The sequence below is a fragment of the Meriones unguiculatus genome, chromosome 4 (genome assembly GCF_030254825.1).
Source record: "Meriones unguiculatus strain TT.TT164.6M chromosome 4, Bangor_MerUng_6.1, whole genome shotgun sequence".
Lineage (NCBI taxonomy): Eukaryota > Metazoa > Chordata > Mammalia > Rodentia > Muridae > Meriones > Meriones unguiculatus.
In genome coordinates, this window is record NC_083352.1 from 128,219,962 (window position 1) to 128,238,718 (window position 18,757).

An 18,757-nucleotide genomic window follows, 5' to 3' on the forward strand; every position below is an offset into this window, starting at 1 on the left:
TTCTTTAAGTTCAGTATATTACTTGGGAAGAAAAACCTAATGATTAACCAATAAATCAACAGTTCTGTACACACCACAGCAAGTCCTCCTGTTAAACCTGGAAATCGAGGATAGGCTTACGTCTCCAGCTACCCAAATTAAAGAGCAGTGCGGTAGTCCCACACAAATGCTAAATTTCATGAGATTGAGCCCCACCACCCACCCAGTGCATGTCATGTGACCATAAGGCAACATCTGTGGGAAAATGGGCATAAGTCAAACACACATACTGCTCTGGGGGTGTAGACGGTGTTGATTGGGTCACCTGAGCACAGGGACTGCAATGGCAGTTCAGGGCAGAACTGGTGTGCTAGCTGGGTATTATTGTAAGCCTTAACAACCTTGAGTCATCTGGGAAGAGGGCAACTCAACTGAGAAATTAGCCAGACCAGACTGTCTCGTGGACCAGTCTGTAAGAGACTGTCACAGCTGATAGCTGACGTGAGAGGGCACAGCACAGTCTGGGCAGCACCATCCATAAGCAGGTGGGCCTGGGCTATCTTAGAAAACTAGCCTAGCAAGCCAGAGAGCAAGCCAGCAAGCACCGTTCCTCCAGGGATACTGCCTAAGTTTATGCCCTCAAAGATGGGCTGTAATCTGGAAGTGCAGGCTGGAAAAAACCCAGATGCCTGTCAGTTGAGGAATGGATACAGAAATTGTGGTATATCTGCACAATGGAATATTACTCAGCAATAAAAAAAAAAAAAAAAAAGGAAATCATTAAATTTGCAGGCAAATGGTGGAAACTGGAAAAGATCATCCTGAGTGAGGTGTCCCACAAGCAGAAAGACACACAGGGTATATACTCACTCATAAGTGGATATTAGATATATAATATAGGATAAACATACTAAGATCTGTACACCTAAAGAAACTAATCAAGAAGGAGGACTCTGGCTAAGATACTCAATCCTCATTCAGAAAGGCAATGAGGATGGACATCAGAAGAAGGAGAAAACAGAAAAGAGGACAGGAGCCTACCACAGAGGGCTTCCGAAAGGCTCTACCTGCAGGGTATCAAAGCAGATGCTGAGACTCATAGCCAAACTTTTGGCAGAGTGCAGGGAATCTTATAAAAGAAGTGGGAAATAAAAAGACCTGGAGAGGACAGGAGCTCCACAAGGAGAGCAACAGAACCAAAAAAATCTGGGCACAGGGGTCTTTTCTGAGACTGATACTCCAACCAAGGACTATTCATGGAGATAACCTAGAACCCCTGAACAGATGTAGCCCATGGCAGTTCAGTGTCCAAGTGGGTTCCATAGTAACGGGAACAGGGACTGTCTCTGAATGAACTGATTGGCCTGCTCTTTGATCACTTCCCCTGAGGGTGGAGCATCCTTACCAGGCCACAGAGGAAGACAATGCAGCTGCTCCTGATGAGACCTGACAGACTAGGATCAGAAGGAAGGGGAGGAAGTCCTATCAGTGGACTGGGGGAGGGGCATGGGTTGGGAGGGTGAGATTGGGAGAAGAGGAAAGAGGGAGCTATAGGGGGTATACAAAGTGAATAAACTGTAATTAATAAAAATACAAAAAAAAAAAAAGGCTGAGACAAACTTATCCTTCACAAGAAAATTTCTAGGACAGTCACAGACAGCAACTTGGCTTGAAGAGGAAAAGCAAGACTTAAGGTTTAAGGAAGAATTTCTTTAGAACTAGGCAGCAAGGACAGCATTATAGGGTTATAAGTGAAAACCCTTAGATCCCTCAGTTCCCACAATGTTAGGAGAGTTATAATACAACAGGTGAAGTGATGGGGTCTAAAAGGCAGAAAGAACCTTCAATTCCATGGAACAAAAGGAGGTTTCTTGCTTTTACAGGTTTTGGGGGTTGGGAAGTAAATTCCATACCGTGTGACTCAGCCTGCTGCTAGAAGTCAGGAAGGCACTGATGAAAGACTAGCTACAACTAAAGGCCATCCTGGGATTGAGAAGTAGTGACAGGTCAGGCTTTGATTATAGCTTGAAGGAGAAGGAGATGACTCAACTGGGAGCTGCAAGGCCAAAGAATTGTGTCTCTTACCAACTCCTTACAGAAAGAATGAGGCTGCAAGGGCTAGGGTGGGGAGCCTGATTCTAGGAAGGGGATACAAGATGGTCTAAAGTCTAATACTTTTGAAAATACTATGTGACAGATTTTTCTTCCAAACAAATTACACCAAAACTACTTCCTGTTATTCTCATTTGCCAGCTTTCACTGGTAGAAGAATCTTGACATGTAGACTATTTCCTAGAGCAGCTGCTGTACCAGCAAACATCAAACACCCAAGTGCATGGTTCCTACCATGCACTTAAGTAAGGTCTCACTGGGCCAAGTCCTGCAACATCACCTCAGATAAATGCATGTCACCACCCAGACTGGGATCAAAGTACACCGAAGAGGCATATGTGGCTCTTACATCTCCCCCTAGCCTATGGTTGCTGTGCTCAGGGAACCAGCTCGGTGCTTCTGTCCAGTTTTTACTAGTGAAGTGAACAGTGTGGTGCATTCCTGGCTCCACCTTTGCTCTCGTCCTTAACATCACAAACAGGCACAGGTCAGCTCTGCTTCTTGTCAAGGACAATAAAAGATGTAACAAGTTTGCCTGGAGCCAGCACCCAGGATTCAGCTGAGTATAACACACGTTTGATGCTTTTGCCTCTAATAAACAGCTTTGGTCCTTAGTAGATCTTAGCTATTCCAATCAATTTCTACACTATTGGTTTTCCTTGAGAATATTTCACTAATTGAGCCATCATTCTAGGCCCCTTAGCTCTTGATTGGGTTGTTTTCTTCAGGTTCAGTTTTAAGTTCTTTGTGAATTCTAAATATTAAATGTCTACCAGATATGTAGCTGGCCGAGATGGTCTTTCATTCTGCAGGCATCTCTCCATTCAGTTAACTGTTTGCTGTTCAAAGCTTTTTAATTTTATGACAACACAGCAAAAGTTGGCCATATGTCCTGAGCAAAACGGGAGTCCAATACACAAACCTTTTACCTGTGTATCTAACGTGATGAGTTTTCCCTACTTTTCCAATAGCAATTTCACAGTATCAGGTCTACATGAAGGTCTTTGGTCCACTTGGAGTTGACTTTTATGCAGGCAGAGACAGAAAGATCTGGTTTCACTCTTCTATATTAGATACCCAGTTTTCTGGCACCATTTGTGGTCTACAAAACAAGTTGCAGGCCAAACCAGGCTACAAAGTAAGACTATGTCGAAAAACAAACTAATTAATTGAATATATAAAAGGATTCACTTAGAATTTGCTTGTTCCGAGGACTAATATCCAGTATACATAAAGAACTAAAGAAGCTGAAAAGCAGCAAACCAAGTAATCCACTTAAAAAATGGGGAACAGAGTTAAACAGAGAACTCTCTGTAGAGAAATATCGAATGGCAGAGAAACACTTAAAGAAATGCTCAACGTCATTAGCCATTAAGGAAATGCAAATCAAAACAACCCTGAGATTTCACCTTACACCCATCAGAATGGCCAAGATCAAAAACTCAAGTGACAACACATGCTGGAGAGGTTGTGGAGAAAGAGGAACCCTTCTCCACTGCTGGTAGGAATGTAAACTTGTACAACCACTCTGAAAATCAATTTGGTGCTTTCTCAGACAGTTAGGAATAGTGCTACCTCAAGATACCACTCCTAGGCATATATCCCAAAGAGGCTCAAGTACACAATAAGGACATTTGCTCAACCATGTTTGTAGCAGCTTTATTTGTAATAGCCAGAAGCTGGAAACAGCCCAGATGCCCCTCAACTGAAGGATGGATGCAGAAATTGTGGTACATCTACACAATGGAGTATTACTCAGCAATGAAAAATAAGGAAATCATGAAATTTGCAGGTAAATGGTGGGACCTGGAAAGGATCATCCTGAGTGAGTTGTCCCAGAAGCAAAAAGACACACATGGTATATACTCACTCATATAGACATACAACATAGGATAAACCCACTAAAATCTGTACATCTAAAGAAACTAAGCAAGAGAGAGGACCCTGACTAAAACGCTCAATCCCCATCCTGAAAGACAAAGAAGATGGACATCAGAAGAAGAAGAAAACAGGAAAAAACCTAGGAACCTGCTACAAAGGGCCTCTGAAAGTCAGAAGAAGAAAACAGGAAACAACCTAGGAACCTGCCACAGAGAGCTTCTGAAAGCCTCTGCCCTGCAGACTATCAAAGCAGATGCTGAGCCTGATGGCCAACTGCTGGGCAGAGTGAATGGAATCTTATATAAGAAGTGGGAAATAGATAAGAGCTGGAGAGGACAGGAACTCCACAAGGAGAGCAACAGAACAAGAAAATTTGAACACAGGGAACTTCCAAGAGACTCACACTCTGACCAAGGACTATTCATGGAGATAACCCAGAACCCCTGCACAGATGTAGCCCATGGCAGCTCAGGGTCCAAGTGGGTTACATAGTAATGGGAAGAGAGACTGCCTCTGACATAATCTGATTGGCCTGCTCTTTGATCACCTCCCCCTGGGGGGGGAGCAGCCTTACCAGGCCACAGAAGATGACAATGCAGCCACTCCTGATGAGATCTGATAGACTAAGATCAGAAAGAAGGAGAAGAGGATCTCCACTATCAGTGGACTTGGGGAGGGGCATGTGTGAAGAAGGGGGAGGGAGGGTGGAATTGGGAGGGGAGGAGGGTGGGGTTTATGGGGCGGGATACAAAGTGAATAAAGTGTAATTAATAAAAGTTAAATAAAAAATAAAAAAAACATTTGCTTGTTCCCTTTCCAATCATCTATTAACTATCTAATCAACAATACATCATGAAGATGCTGAAACAAGAAACTGGTCAGTTTCTTGCCTCCTAAAATGCATAGTCGGTAGCTATAAGCAATGTTTAATAAGTAATTAGTGCTTTGTACAGCATTTGTCCATTAGAGACTTATATCTATAAACAGTTGTCTATCACCTTCTGACATTAGAAAACTTAAGAATGTAATTTAATTGACACTGTTAGATCCTTCTGTACTTTTTAGAATTTGATCCATCCTGATCAAAGATTTAGGTGAAGGCTGATAAGACTAGAAAAAAGAAATTAGCATCCCATCCCCAATTATAAAAATTTAGTCTGTGAGATTGGAAAGATATCTCATTGCTTAAGAACACTTACTGTTCTTACAGAGGACAGACGTTCATTTCCCAGCACCCACACAGGATTGTTCTTAACCACCAAGTTGTCAGCTCCAGGGGATCTAACGCATGTGGCCTCTACAGGCACCTTTACTCCCATGCACCTTACACACAGATAAGTAGACATAATTAAAAATGAACTGAAAAGTTTTTAAAAATCTGTATGTCAAATATTTAAATCAGGTATTTTTTAAAACATTAATGCTCTAATAAAAAGTCATCAATGCAACTAGAGCATTAGTTTTTTATCTACGGCAAAAGAAAAGAAAAGAAAACAAAACAAAACACAACATTCTTAAATATGTGCTGCTTTCAGGACCATTTTATGACTGATGGAAAAGATGAGATTTTATATGTTTTAAATTGTTTTCTGCTATTTATGTTAAAGACATTTGGCTCTCTAGGAACCTGTTTTTAAACAGCTACTTTAGGTATCTGTACTAAAGTCTTTTTTGATATTTTCACTTTATTTTATGTGCATTAGTGTGAAGGTATCAGATCCCTTGGAATTAGTGTTACAGACAGTTGTGAGCTGCCATGTGGTGCTGGGAATTGAACCTGGGTCCTTTGGAAGAGCAGACAGTGGCCTTAACCACTGAGCCATCTTTCCAGCCCTGCACTAAAGTCTTTTAAAGGAGAGTTTTTAAGCACAATTTTAAAGAGCTATTTAAAAGATGTAATGGTTTGTGTATCTGTGGCTTTCAGAACTATGTATCTGCACATTATACATTAAATCAAAGTTTACACAGTTAAAAGCATGTAAATTAACACATGCAAAGTGACCCATAAATGCTGTTTTCAGTGTATTCTGATGTAAAACCTGCTCTTTGGATATGCACATATACATACATACATACACACATACACACATACACACACACATACTTACATTTCATAGCCCCTGGCTAGCCTGGAACTTGATACAGACTAGGCTAGCCCTGAAGTCACACAGATCTACCTGCTTCTGCCTCCTTAGTACACACGCCCCCATGCACTGATCAATTCTGCCTCTTAAAATCCTGGTCTTTCATCTACTTGCCTCAGCTAAATCAGCATTTAGTTATTATATATGTAAGATACACTGCCACATTATCTCTTTCCAAGTACTGATACTTGCAGGAAATCATGGAGTTGGTCTGGTCTAGCTCCCATTGGAAGGCATATGTCATAGGTGTTTCAGGTTAAGAGTCCATGACTTCTGGGGCACCATGTACCTTTCAGTTCATGAGCTACCAAGGCACTCACTTGGGTAGTGAAGTAGTTAGGACTGCAATGTAATTCCCTGTGTTCTAAGTCAACAAAGCATCTAGAAGCTTGACAGGACAACTGGTCTTAGACATTAATGTTATGTATCCTGTAGCTTGCAAACATCATTGTATCTTGTCAACCTCAATTATATTCTGTTTCTGACAAGGATATAAAAAGTCTAATTACTTGGAATAAACTTGTCATAGCCTCAGTCTTGCTGAGATCCCTCATCCTGGCCAGGTTAAGATTCATTTCACATCAGCCATATCAGGTAACCCTGGCCCTGTAAGTAAGCGCTGGTGCTTACAAGTACTCTTCTTTATTAATGTAAGAGGTCTAATTTTTTATATTTCCCACTGCTGTAATCATATTATCCTAAAGATCGTAAATTTCTCTTCAGTGATAGAAGCTTTCTAGATACCTGACAGACTTCTGTGTACTTCTTCTGTGTAATGATGCTGACTGTGGCTGGCTCTTTTATATGAACGATTAACATTTTAAGATTCAATGTTTAAAAAAAACACACCCAAAATTGGCATTCTCTAAAACACGACTGCTAATGATTTCAGGGTTTATGTTTGTATAATCCTGTTTTAGGACTATTCTCTTTAACGGAAATAATTAAATAGGCTATAAACCATGACATCCTAAACAATGTCTCCTCATAATTGGCAAATCAGTAAACAATTTTCATATGAGTGTGACAATTCTTGGTATTTGTAAAGCTTTATAAGCACTGCCTGTTGACATTCTCCAAAAGTATTTGTTCTCAATGGTTCCATTTTTGTTGAGCCTTATAGTGTTGGCAAACATTCTGAAGAAGCACAAAGGGACCCCAACAAGCACTTCTGGGACTTCATCATACAGAAGACAAACAACATGCTTGACCTCAGAGACACTCTAGACATCTGAGCTGCTTAAATGTGGCTGTGAAGGGTACACTAGCCCTAACTCCTCAACTTCTGCCTAAAACACTGAAATGCTTGTTCCACACCCATTCCCTCAGCTGCTGATGCTAGAGTCACATGTGCATGTGCTGTGTCCAGTAGCAAGGACTAATAATTTTAGATGCAGTAGAGTCTTAGATCACATAGAAAACAAAAACAATGCTCACTTTTATAGAAGCAGAAAGGCCAAGTGTAAAGACAAAATAAAATGCCTCACTCTATGGGGAACAAACACTAACTGACAGGAGCCTGAGCCAGGGGCTAACATAAAAATAAGAGACAGAAATCTCACCTCAAAGGAGTTAAGAGATACTTTTGACCACAGCCAAATATTCAGGTTACCCCAAATTCCACCTTTCAATGTAGCAAAAGTTTCATGAAGTTGTACAGTAAGAGAACAAAGAAAACATGAATCAAGACACTTTCCAAATACATTGGTGGGAACATCAGGCAGGCTGAGTAACAGGAAGACAGATAAGCTCCAGCTAGAGGCCTCAGAGGCTGTCTGACAGAACCTTTAGCCTTTGATTGATGGAAGCTAGTGGTCTGTTTGTACATGCCAAAGGACCTAACTGATGGTCAGGACAATGCTAGGCACATGTTAATAGACAGCTATTAAGGGAGTTGACCAAGCAATGTTGGCAAGAATCAAAGGAACTCACACAAAGTAGAATCCATATGTTGGTATAATGCTCTTGTGGAATGTATTCAATTTACCCTTGTTCACTTAAATGCTGATTTCTCTCCCCCACTGTCTGGTTACAATCCAGTTTCTAATCCGGACATTACACTGTGATGCATCACCTGTGTCAAGTCTTTGTAACATGCCACCATTTGTTCTCTGTATTGTCAATAAAACTAGGCACAATGCTGAGCAATGGAGAGAATAGGGTGGGTCATCCTGGTCTGGACCGGAGAAAAAGGAAGCGAGTGGGAGGAGGCAGAGGGTAGAGATCAGCAGGCAGGAGAGGACTTGGAACCACAGGGGGGATGAACCGGACCTAAGATATGACTAAAAGCAAGTATAATATGTGAAATCTGAATGGGAGGAAACTACGCAGGTTTGGAGTTTTAGGATGGAGTAACTACAGCCCAGCATTGTGCTCTAGGTTAATCAAATAAATCCTAGTGTCTGTGTGGTGATTTGGGTATACAGCTGGTTTCGGGAGTAATCGCTGCTTAACTAAAAGATAACTCAATAGTGAAAACTAAACTTTAACATGCAACAACATCCATGTGAAGGAGCTCTCCAGGTTCTCTAATCAGTGAGATTATCGTTTTGCCAGGCCGACAGGATGGCCTCGGCTGACAGTCACCTAAGAAAAGCTGCTCAGGTCAATCCCAGAGGAACTACAACAACAGTTGACATTGTAAATCTCTCCATTTCCCCTAAACAACCAGACCATGAAATTTCTGTCCCATGAAACATGTTTAAGTGCTAAAAGTGTCAGCTGAGAGAAGAGAGTTGCATAAGCTCATAGGGATGCATGTATATAGGTGGCTTCCTTAGGTGCACTAGCCAGAACTAGACACACCCTATTCTTAATCTCTAAGAGAAAAGCTACAGTAACTTCTCACTGGGAATGCATATGAATCCTTTAATTCTTGTCTCAAACCAAATCACTTTCTCTGATGAATCACCCACCATGTTTCTACTCACAGTGTCTATTATTAAGTCTTTCCACATCTGTTCTCATCTAGTACATATTCTACCCTAGTATTTTGGCTCCTTGATTTCAGCAGGACAGCTTTTGTAACTGACCTGTACTCAACTTATCAATGACCTTTCTATCTCATCCTTGAGCTCAGTGCCCTCCAGATAACCTGATGGACTCTCCTCAGGAGGGGCACCCCAATGGTAACCAGCTACAGTGAATGAGGTATATTGTGTTAATATGTGTTCCTCAAAATCCCTGTTGAGACTTCATTAAAGTGGTGAGGTTCATAGGTTATTGGATGTCACCATCATGATGGAATGCATTACCCTAGAAGAGGCTCTCACATGAGTTCAATCTTTCCTGTGTGACAACTGACAGCAAAATGATATGTGAGGACAAAAAAGCAGCCTCTGATGTTTATAGAGTTCATAGTCTAAGGCAATATGCTCTAGAATACTAAATGCTGGGATATTTGCAAATGATACATCTCCCACATCTATGGCAAGGACATTCTACTGCCTGTAGGATTCTGGGTTGGCAGTTTTGCTTCTTTTTCATTTTTAATATAGCAGTTTGCTGAAGTCCTTAGTTCGTAATGGGAAGTTTCTATGAAACTTCCTCTCAGCCCTGTATTATTAATCAATTTGAGGTTTTTCATACTTTTATAAAAGAGCACAATTATCTGAGTTTACATATGAAGAAGTTTAAAAATCCGAAGAGGAATGACATAGTATTAGGGAGCGTTTGAAAAGCCCATATAGCAACCTGCACATTGAGTAACTAATAAATATCAGTATCATACCCAGTGAAGCACAATCATTATCCTTGTTATTGTTGGCTGTTAATGTATAGTGGGAGAGTCAGTGTTAAAATTTGGATGGTGTGGAGTGACACTATAAGCTCATGTGTTTGAACACTCTGCAGTAGGCGATGTTTGGAATGCTACAGAGAACTTGGGAGATGTAATACAGGTGTAAGAACAGGATCACTTTGGGAAAGAAGGAGACTGCCAGGACCTAGAACACAGCCACCCCATGAATCTTCTATATGGTCACCATTTGCTTTCACTACTATGACACCATCAGTTGCCATCATTGTCATACAGATGAAAATTCTTAGAGGCCAGTAAGGTCAGATGCCTCCCCACATTGTCTAATGGGAATGCTTCCTCCTATTCTCCTAGAAACAGGAAAAGGATAAACCTCCATTTTACCGTATGAGAAAGTACAGGTATATGAGCTTGGTTGAGGCCCATTAGGAGAAAGCTACTTCCTCCTAGTCCAGCAAAAGTTCTCTCTCTGGCCCTGCTTAGCCCTGTCATTTGTAAGGACTCCAAAAGTTGCATAATGTACTTTCATCCTTTTAGTAAAAGTGAATGAGGCTCTGCCTGTAGAAAATCTGGTCTTGGCCAGAAGATCACCACTCAAGATGTCTGGCTCAAGTGAAGCCATGCAATGAAGATGGGAGGAAACAATACTGTTTCTAAAGACACTCCTGCTTCTAAAAGACCCCCCAAAAGACTGACATTTTGAGGCTTTCCCCACGGAGCACCACAGAACCTGCTCAGCTTTTTAGTCCTGTCTCAAAGAAGATGAATCTTCCCTACTTCTTCTATCTCTGCAATACCAGCCACAGCTCTGAGATGTCTTTCTGTATTCTTGCACACCCTGGAATTTCTCTTGCTCTGAAGCCTCTACCCCTGTTCCCCTACATGGCTTGTTTGCTGGGCTCCACTGCAAAAGGCATGGCATTCTCCCATCCTCTTCAATACCTCTTGTTAGCAGCTGCTTTTCTGGCCGTCCCTCACACATGAATAAAATAATGTTGGTATTTCTTTTAAAAGTGTCTCTAAATTCTTTTTTCATGAGACTAAATACCCAAGAAGAGAAACCCCAACACTCCCAGCAAGCCCCTCATAGCATGAGCCTAAAAAAGCTCTTCCTCCCTTAAATTACTTCTTGTCAGGGCATCCGTCTCAGTGAAATGAAAAGTAAATAGATAGAGGCCCATGGGACCAAAGAGTGAGAAAAGCTACTGTGGGTTGTCCACTAATGCTCTGATGTCACAAGGAGCCATTGTGAGGAACGACAGCTGTCCATATAATGCACTGCCTGGGGCTGGTTGTGTCCTTGTGTGCAGAGAGGTATTTGGTGGTTGGTTGGACTTGGCGGTTGGTTGGACTTGGTTGGTGTTTGGTTGGACTTGGAGGTTGGTGGTTGGCAGGACTTGGTTGGTGGTTGGTTGGACTTGGCTGGTGGTTAGTTGGGCTTCGCAGTTGATAGTTGGATTGGATTTGGACTTTGGTGATTGTTGGACTTTGATACTGACCATCCGCTACACTTCAACATAGTAAGTTCTTTCCAGCTGTTTCTTTTTATTCCATTATTATTACTACTATTATTTATTAGAATTTATTCAATTTGTATCCAGGCTGTGTTCCCTCCCTCGTCTCCAGCTGTTTCTTTGCCCCAGCTCAGAGGGTGGGGTTTCTTTTTCTATGACTTTATTCATTTGTGGGCTTTGTCTTCAGCTTTGCCTTCTTGTTTACTTCATTTTTCTTCATGGGTTAATATCCATCCTTTCTTCTTTTGATTTTCTTGCTTTTTCAAGACTGAGTTTCTCTGTGTAACCCTGGCTATCCTGCAACTTGCTCTGTAGACTAGGCCGGCCTGAAACTTGGGAGTTTTGCTGGACTCTATCTCCAGACTGCTGAGATTAAAGGCATGTGCCACCACTGCCTAGCCAACATCCATTTTTCCTTTCCTGACTTCTCATTTGACTTTCTTACTTTCAAACTGTAACTTATTTCTTCTTTTAAATTTGACCTTAATTGTACAAAGGCATTTCACTGACATTTGCACAAATGCAGTTTGACTATATGAGCCTGATCCATTCTGGTAATCTATCCTATCCTGCCTGTTATCTTCCAGTCATACTGTCATACTCTCCCTTTCCTATCAGCCTAGCCCCAAACCACACAAGCATGCATATGAGTAATAACTTGTATTTGTCTCTATTGGGCTAGGTTATTCATGTAACACAGTGACCTCAAAGTAATCCATTTCCAGAAAATGACAAATTTGATTCTTTTTCATAGGTACTGTGAATTTTACCCCTGATCCTGTGCATACACTCTCTCTTTACCAAATAGGCATTGTTGCATCCCATGCTTTCCTGGGTCACCCTATATGGCTGCTCAACTGTGACCTTTAACTCAGTGTCTTCCCTTCATGATGGACTTCTTAGCCAAGTGTCACTTTTTTGTCCTTTGAAATGGGGATTATTTTTCTTTCCATTTCCTTTCTGCTGTGATCCTTCTTCCTTCTGTCCATTCACTGTGTTTGTATTTGATTGGTGTTTGTGTTCCTGTGCCTTTGAAGTCTATCCTGACTTTTCCTTGGAGGTAGTTCTGACTTTTAAACTTAGAATTTATAGCTCCAAACATTTCTAGAAGTGATTCTAATTTCTTTTTCCTGCCATCTTTTCTTGCTGTTATTACTGTTGACTTCTACTGAGAGCAGCGAAGCGTGATGATGAAGAAGAAGCCCTTCTCCAGTTCCTTGGAAAAGCACACCCTAGCAAAGGATTATTTAGTATTGGGCACTACAGGTGAAGGGTCCTTTGGCCAAGTCAAAGTTGCTCTTCACCGTGTGACCAACACCATGGTGGCCATCAAAATATTGGAAAGAGATCTGGGTATGGACTACATGATTAGCTCTGAGATTAATCTCCTAAAATCTCTGCACCACCCTCATATAATACAACTGCTTCAGGTTATCGAGACCAGGCATGTAACCTACCTGGTAATGGAATATGCATCCCAGGGACCCCTGAAGAAAACAGTCACCAAGTGTGGGCATCTGAAGGAAGAGGAGGCACGCACTCTATTTAAAGAACTGACGTCTGCAATCAAATATATCCACAGCCGAAATATTGCCCACCGAGACATCAAGCCTGACAACATCCTTCTGGACTGGGAGGGGCATGTGAAACTCAGTGATTTCGGCCTGGGAAGAAGACTGGTTCCTGGGGAAAAGGTCAGGGGCTTCTGGGGCACACGAGATTATTGTGCTCCCGAGGTGTTCGGTCAAACAGACTATGAAGGGCTACCTCCAGACATATGGAGCCTGGGAGTGGTACTCTATTTCCTGGTAACTGGACACCTCCCTTTCAGGGAGACAGAGTACTCCAACATACAGCAGGAGATCATTTCCCGAAACTGCTGTATCCCGCCTCACCTCTCCCCAGAGCTTCAAGACCTACTGAACTGCTTAATGACAGTAGACCCCACAAAGAGGCCCCCCATCAGGGAAGTCATAGCACACACGTGGCTGTGCCATGATGAAGATATACTGAGTCTTTCAGAAGAAACACCCACCGAGCCAGAGTCCAACATTGTTTGGGAAATGTTCTTCATGGGATACAAAATTCAAGAAGTCAAAGAAGCTCTGAGGGAACAAAAGTATAACAATGTCATGGCAACCTACTTGCTTGTAAAAAAGAAGTCTACCCAGCAGCACCAATTTCACCACACTGGAGGGCTGGGTGGTACAATGGACCCTGCCAAAGCTCCTGACCTCCCTCTGCCTGTAAGGAAGGGAGCCTATGTCCCTACCCTTTCCACCTTCAGTTTGCCCACTCTCCTTCAGCTTCCTAAGGATGAGAGTAAAGTCTGCAGTAGGCGGCACAGTTTGCCTACCATCCCGAAGTGCAGGCTCACAAAAACCATCTCTGAAAAGTTTGAGAGACTTAGAGAGATTCAGAGCAATATGGAGTGTTGGTTTCCTTCATCATCAACAACAATACCACCATCATCATTATCATTATTGTCATCACCAACAACAATATACTCAGTGAACACATGCTCAGCAACGGCAAATTTTGAAGAAAATGAAGAGCGCTCTGAGTCTCTTGACACAGGAACAAGCACATCCTCCCAGGAGACCATATGCAAGAACCCCTTTCCCAGTGAGGAGACCCAGGAAGAAAGCACAGGCACTGGGTCCTTACAAGACAGGAGCCCATCCTCGAGAAAAAAAAGCCTTCAGAAGCACCTACAAGGGCAGTTCCAGGGTGTGCCCAGAGTGCCACAGCGGGGCTGGAAGGTCCTGAAGAAGAGGATTTGCCAAGCCTTATGCAACTTGTGCTGCTGCATTCCGGTGGCAAAGAGACAAAGATTTAGGAAGACCAGAATCATGGCAGCCAGTGAGGAGGGTTGCAGTGACACAGGCTAATCTAATCCCCTTCCTCTTAACATATTCACAGCATGCATTGAGGGGGCAGGGTTGACCCTGTATCTATCACCTACAAGAGAGAATCCCATCCTGCCCTCCCTACTAGGAATCCTCCAAAATTTGAGCTAGAGGTAGACCCGAGCCTGGACAAGGATGCTGGAGAAGGGTCGGTGAAAGGAACAATGGAGCACTCAGAGGAAGCAGCCTCAGAGCCCATGCCGGCCCAGTGCCAGCCCGGCCAACCATAAGTCCTTACTAAGAGGCCCCATTCTTGTGTCTATTTCAAGTGCTGGTGGAGGCACTGTGCTCCCTAGAGGCTAATACCAGAGGGTAGATGGCAGTTGGCTGAGGATACAGATAGGAGAGGTCCAGATTGGCATTTCAGATAGCTGTGCCAGTGCCAAGGTATGTCTATATCACAGGCTAAAACTAAGGGCAAAATGTCCTCTTTTTCTGAGGAGTGAGGGAAGATTCTGGGAAGAATGTCTGAGCTAATGGCACTTCTGCCTATCCCCTGTAGGGAGCTCCATGCTGGGCAGCAGTCCCAGAATAGCCCTGGTTCAGTACATTGCTCTAACAGGATTCAGAAGCCCTGGGAAGGAAAAAACATGGAGTTCTGGTAATAACCATGGAAACTGAGAAGGAACACCAGACTTCAGAGAACCTTCCACGCACACTGAGAATGTCAGCCCAGCTACCTGTCTCCAGGAGGACCTGCGAGCTGAGGAGACAAGGCACTGAAAGCAGAGGAAAGAACCTAGAGGACTTGGACTGTTGCACATATTCATCATCAGGAGACTGAGAAGCAGTGAGGGTCCATATGGAGTCCAGAAGTGAATACAGAGTAGAAAGGGACAGCTCAGCCCCACAGCTCTGGTGCGGGCCTCCACAGCATCCCAACAACTGGCCCGTCAAGCCAAGAGAGATCCTGGAGCCTTCACAAATCACCCCAGCTCTAGTCTCTTGAATGTGCATGTCACTTTCAAACGTGAGTCATTTGATCAGTACTCTTTACATCTGGCTGGGAACACACGAACAGAGACATACACTCTTCCTACTGCACCTTGTGCAGTTGATGCTAGTGAAGTTTGCTTGAAAAGGAGAGGATCTCCATTCCTAGCAAGGCAATTTCGTATTTCCTGTGACTTCCTCTTCTGGAAAAGCTTAGATGTCCCTCCAAATCAGTTTTGTCTTGTCTCCACCCTCGTCTGAAACATTAACCATCTTCTTCACTGCTTCCTAGGAGCCATGGGCAGCCAGTGGGGAAACTTGTTGCCCCACGTTGCCTCAGGGCTTCCAGTCCTGTTCAAGGTGAGACTAGACTGTCTTTTGAGAAGATACAAGGTGAGGTCTGAAGTGATTGCCATGTGAGTCTAGAGAAGGAGCTGGTAGCAATATTGCAGGAGGCACGGGAATGTAGATGGGAAAAAGAGATGGGATCCTCTGATCTGATAGTGGGTTTCCTGTGGGCATCCCATAGTGATTTGCCACATTCCCACCAAGCAGAAAGATCCAGAAACTCTCAAATATGGTTACAGAGGAACTGGATTCCTCCCTGTCCTGACCCCACTCTCTAGTGTGAACTATTTGGTACATATTGACCATTTTTACCACAAAGCTGGCACCTGGCATGCAACTGTCCTTGCTTCCTCTGCTGCCTCTGCTGCTGCTGCTATATTGTCTCCATTGCAGGCTGGGAAAGGCCAGGTGCTTCTGGTGCCAGTCCGTGAACCTATGCTGTGGAAACTACAGAAAACCACCAGGAACATCACTGAACATGGACCAAGGCCTGAGGCCAGCCTCACCTGCAAAGACCTGGGAAAGAGCCACCTTTTTGAGCACAGACACCTAGGTAGAAGAGAGGCACACAGGTAATGCTTCCTGGCCCAGGCCACTGGGAAATGGGTGGTCAGTTACAGGGTGATGCACAACTGAACTCTCTGTAATTCTTACCCAAACCTTCTTGATTCAGGTCTACTTGATAGAAGAGGTTTCCGCTCACTGACCAAGAAGTAGGGCCAGAGCCAGACTCACAAGTGGATAGACTGAGAGGAACAAGTGAAAATGTCTGCTGATTCCAGGAGTAGCCAGGACCTTGTACTGACTCCTTGTTGTGGGACAGTGTCTGAGGCAGTTTGGCAATTTTCTTCCCTGAAGGTGATGCCTCTCTGTCCTTCAGGAGCCAAATGAAGGTAAGTTCTTCTCAAGTCCCCTCCATCCACCACCTCCACTACTGTGCGCAGGGGGCAAGGACAGTCAGCAGGTGTTACTGTCCCTTTGTTCACCTAGGCAGGGACACCCCTTCCCCATTAGGAAGACTTAAGAAAGCTTTCCATTTGCAAGTGCAAGACATACAGAACATTAACAGTCACTTTGATCTATAGAAGTTGACATCAACCAAAACCTGCAGAAATCAACCATTTTCAAAGATCACGAGTTTGAAAGCTGAGTGAGTGCTGATCTTCAACATTTTGTGAAGATCAGCCATCCAGGATGTGCACAGAGAGCTAGGCACCATGCTGTGCCTGCAGAAGTGTTACCAAGAGTGTCCCACACAGGAACCTGGACTAAACATCTCTATCTGTAATGCAAAGATTATTTTCTTTACAAAATAAATTTATTGTATACTTTAGCCACCAGATGCCACCATTTCTTGATACCTCATCTCATCATACTACTTTTCCCCAAGTGATAGGAAGCTGTGTAATTCACAATAATCCAGCACAGTCACTGTGTAAAGAGATCTCTGACTTCTTCCTGCTACAAAATGGCTCATTTCCACCCTTAGACCAACATCTTCCTGTCATTTTAGCCTCTTGTTTTAGGTTCTTCTACACAATATTTTCTTCCCCTTGTGGCTTCCTTTGCTCACCATAGGTAACTTCTCATGTTATCTATGTTGACATAGACGGATCTGTTTGCCCTTTTTCTGAAGCAGGTTGATACTGTGAGGCACAGGCTGGCCAATAGTAACTCACCATCTTTTCCTGGATCCTGTGTACTGTGGTGACAGGTTTGCATCTCTTGCATCTCTTTTTTAGGCCTAATCCCTAAAATTCCTCTTCCTAAGCATGTGGGTTAAGCTTCCAATCCTATTCATGCAGGTGCTGTTATTTCCACCCAGGATAATGGGATCGTATATAGAACCAGAAAGGGAGGACTGTAAAGGTATTTGTGTGTCACACAGTTAAAAATGCGACATCCCAAATCCTATGGGATACAATGAAGAGAGTCTTAAGAGGTGTTTTTACAGCTCCAATCAGAAATAGCTTGGTGATACACTAAGGACCTTAGAAAAATGAGAAAAAAGTCAGACTCTGAAGTAGTAGATGAGAAGAAATAAAATCAGAGCAGAAATAATATAGATACAACAATACAAATAATTAATGCAACAATGGGTTGGCTCTTTGAAAAGATGAACAAAATGCACGCTAACGCTAGCTAACCAAATTAGAAGATTCAATAAAATTAGAGACCAATAGAGATATTAAATTCAAAAAGTCACAGGACATACCATAAGAACATATTCCACCAAATTGAAAAATCCTAAAAAAAAAATGCATTTTTAGACACACATGTCACCAAAGTTAAGTCAAGTTAAAATAAATAATTCCAACAAATAATTCTACACCTAATAGTGAGAATGACCTACTAGTAAAAAAAAATAAATTAATTAAAGCCCAGACCAGAAAGACTGCAGGAGTCTACCACACTGTCAACAAATAACTAACACCGACACTAACTACTCAAGTTATTCTAAAAAGAAAAAGAAAGGAATGTCGCCATATTGCTTTTATGAATCAAGTATTGCCCATATACAAAAACCAGATAAATTATGGGGAAAAAAAACATTAAAAACAAAATTACAGACTGATCTCTTGAAAATGAATACAATTCCTTAATAAAAATAAAAACCCAATTCAAAATCATCTCAAGATCATTATGGTTCATTTGGACTAATTCTAGAGATGTAGGGGAACTGAAGACACATGAATCAATGTGATTCATCACATGAATGGACCAAACAACAGAAATCATGATTATCTCAATAGAGATGGAGAAGGCATGTGACAAAACCCATTATCCTTTAATGACAAAAAGTCATGGAGAAGCTAGGATTGATGGGAACATACCTCAACATAAAAAAAGGCTATGTATGGGACTGGAGAGATGGCTCAGAGGTTAAGAGCACAGGCTGATCTTCTATAGGTCCCAAGTTCAATTCCAGCACCCACATGGTGGCTCACAACCATCTATAAAGAGATCTGCTGACCTCTTCTGGTGTGTAGGCACACATGCAGGCAGAGTACTATATAAATAATAAAAAATCTTTTTTAAAAAAAGGCTATGTGTGACAAACCTATAGCCAATATCACCCTTAAACAAAGAGCAAATATCAAAACATTCCCACTGAGATCATAAAGACAAGGGTCTGTACTCTCACACTCCCATTAATACAGTGCTTTGAAGTCTTAAGAG

General features: G+C 42.5%; 1 protein-coding gene and 1 pseudogene across 3 annotated transcripts in view; one reads left to right on the forward strand and one right to left on the reverse strand.

Annotated features, from left to right (window-relative positions):
* Positions 1 to 18,757, reverse strand: part of Ninl (ninein like) — an 87,575-nt gene that overhangs the window by 49,380 nt on the left and 19,438 nt on the right. The window lies entirely within an intron of this gene.
* Positions 12,652 to 13,492, forward strand: LOC110564572 (sperm motility kinase-like; annotated as a pseudogene).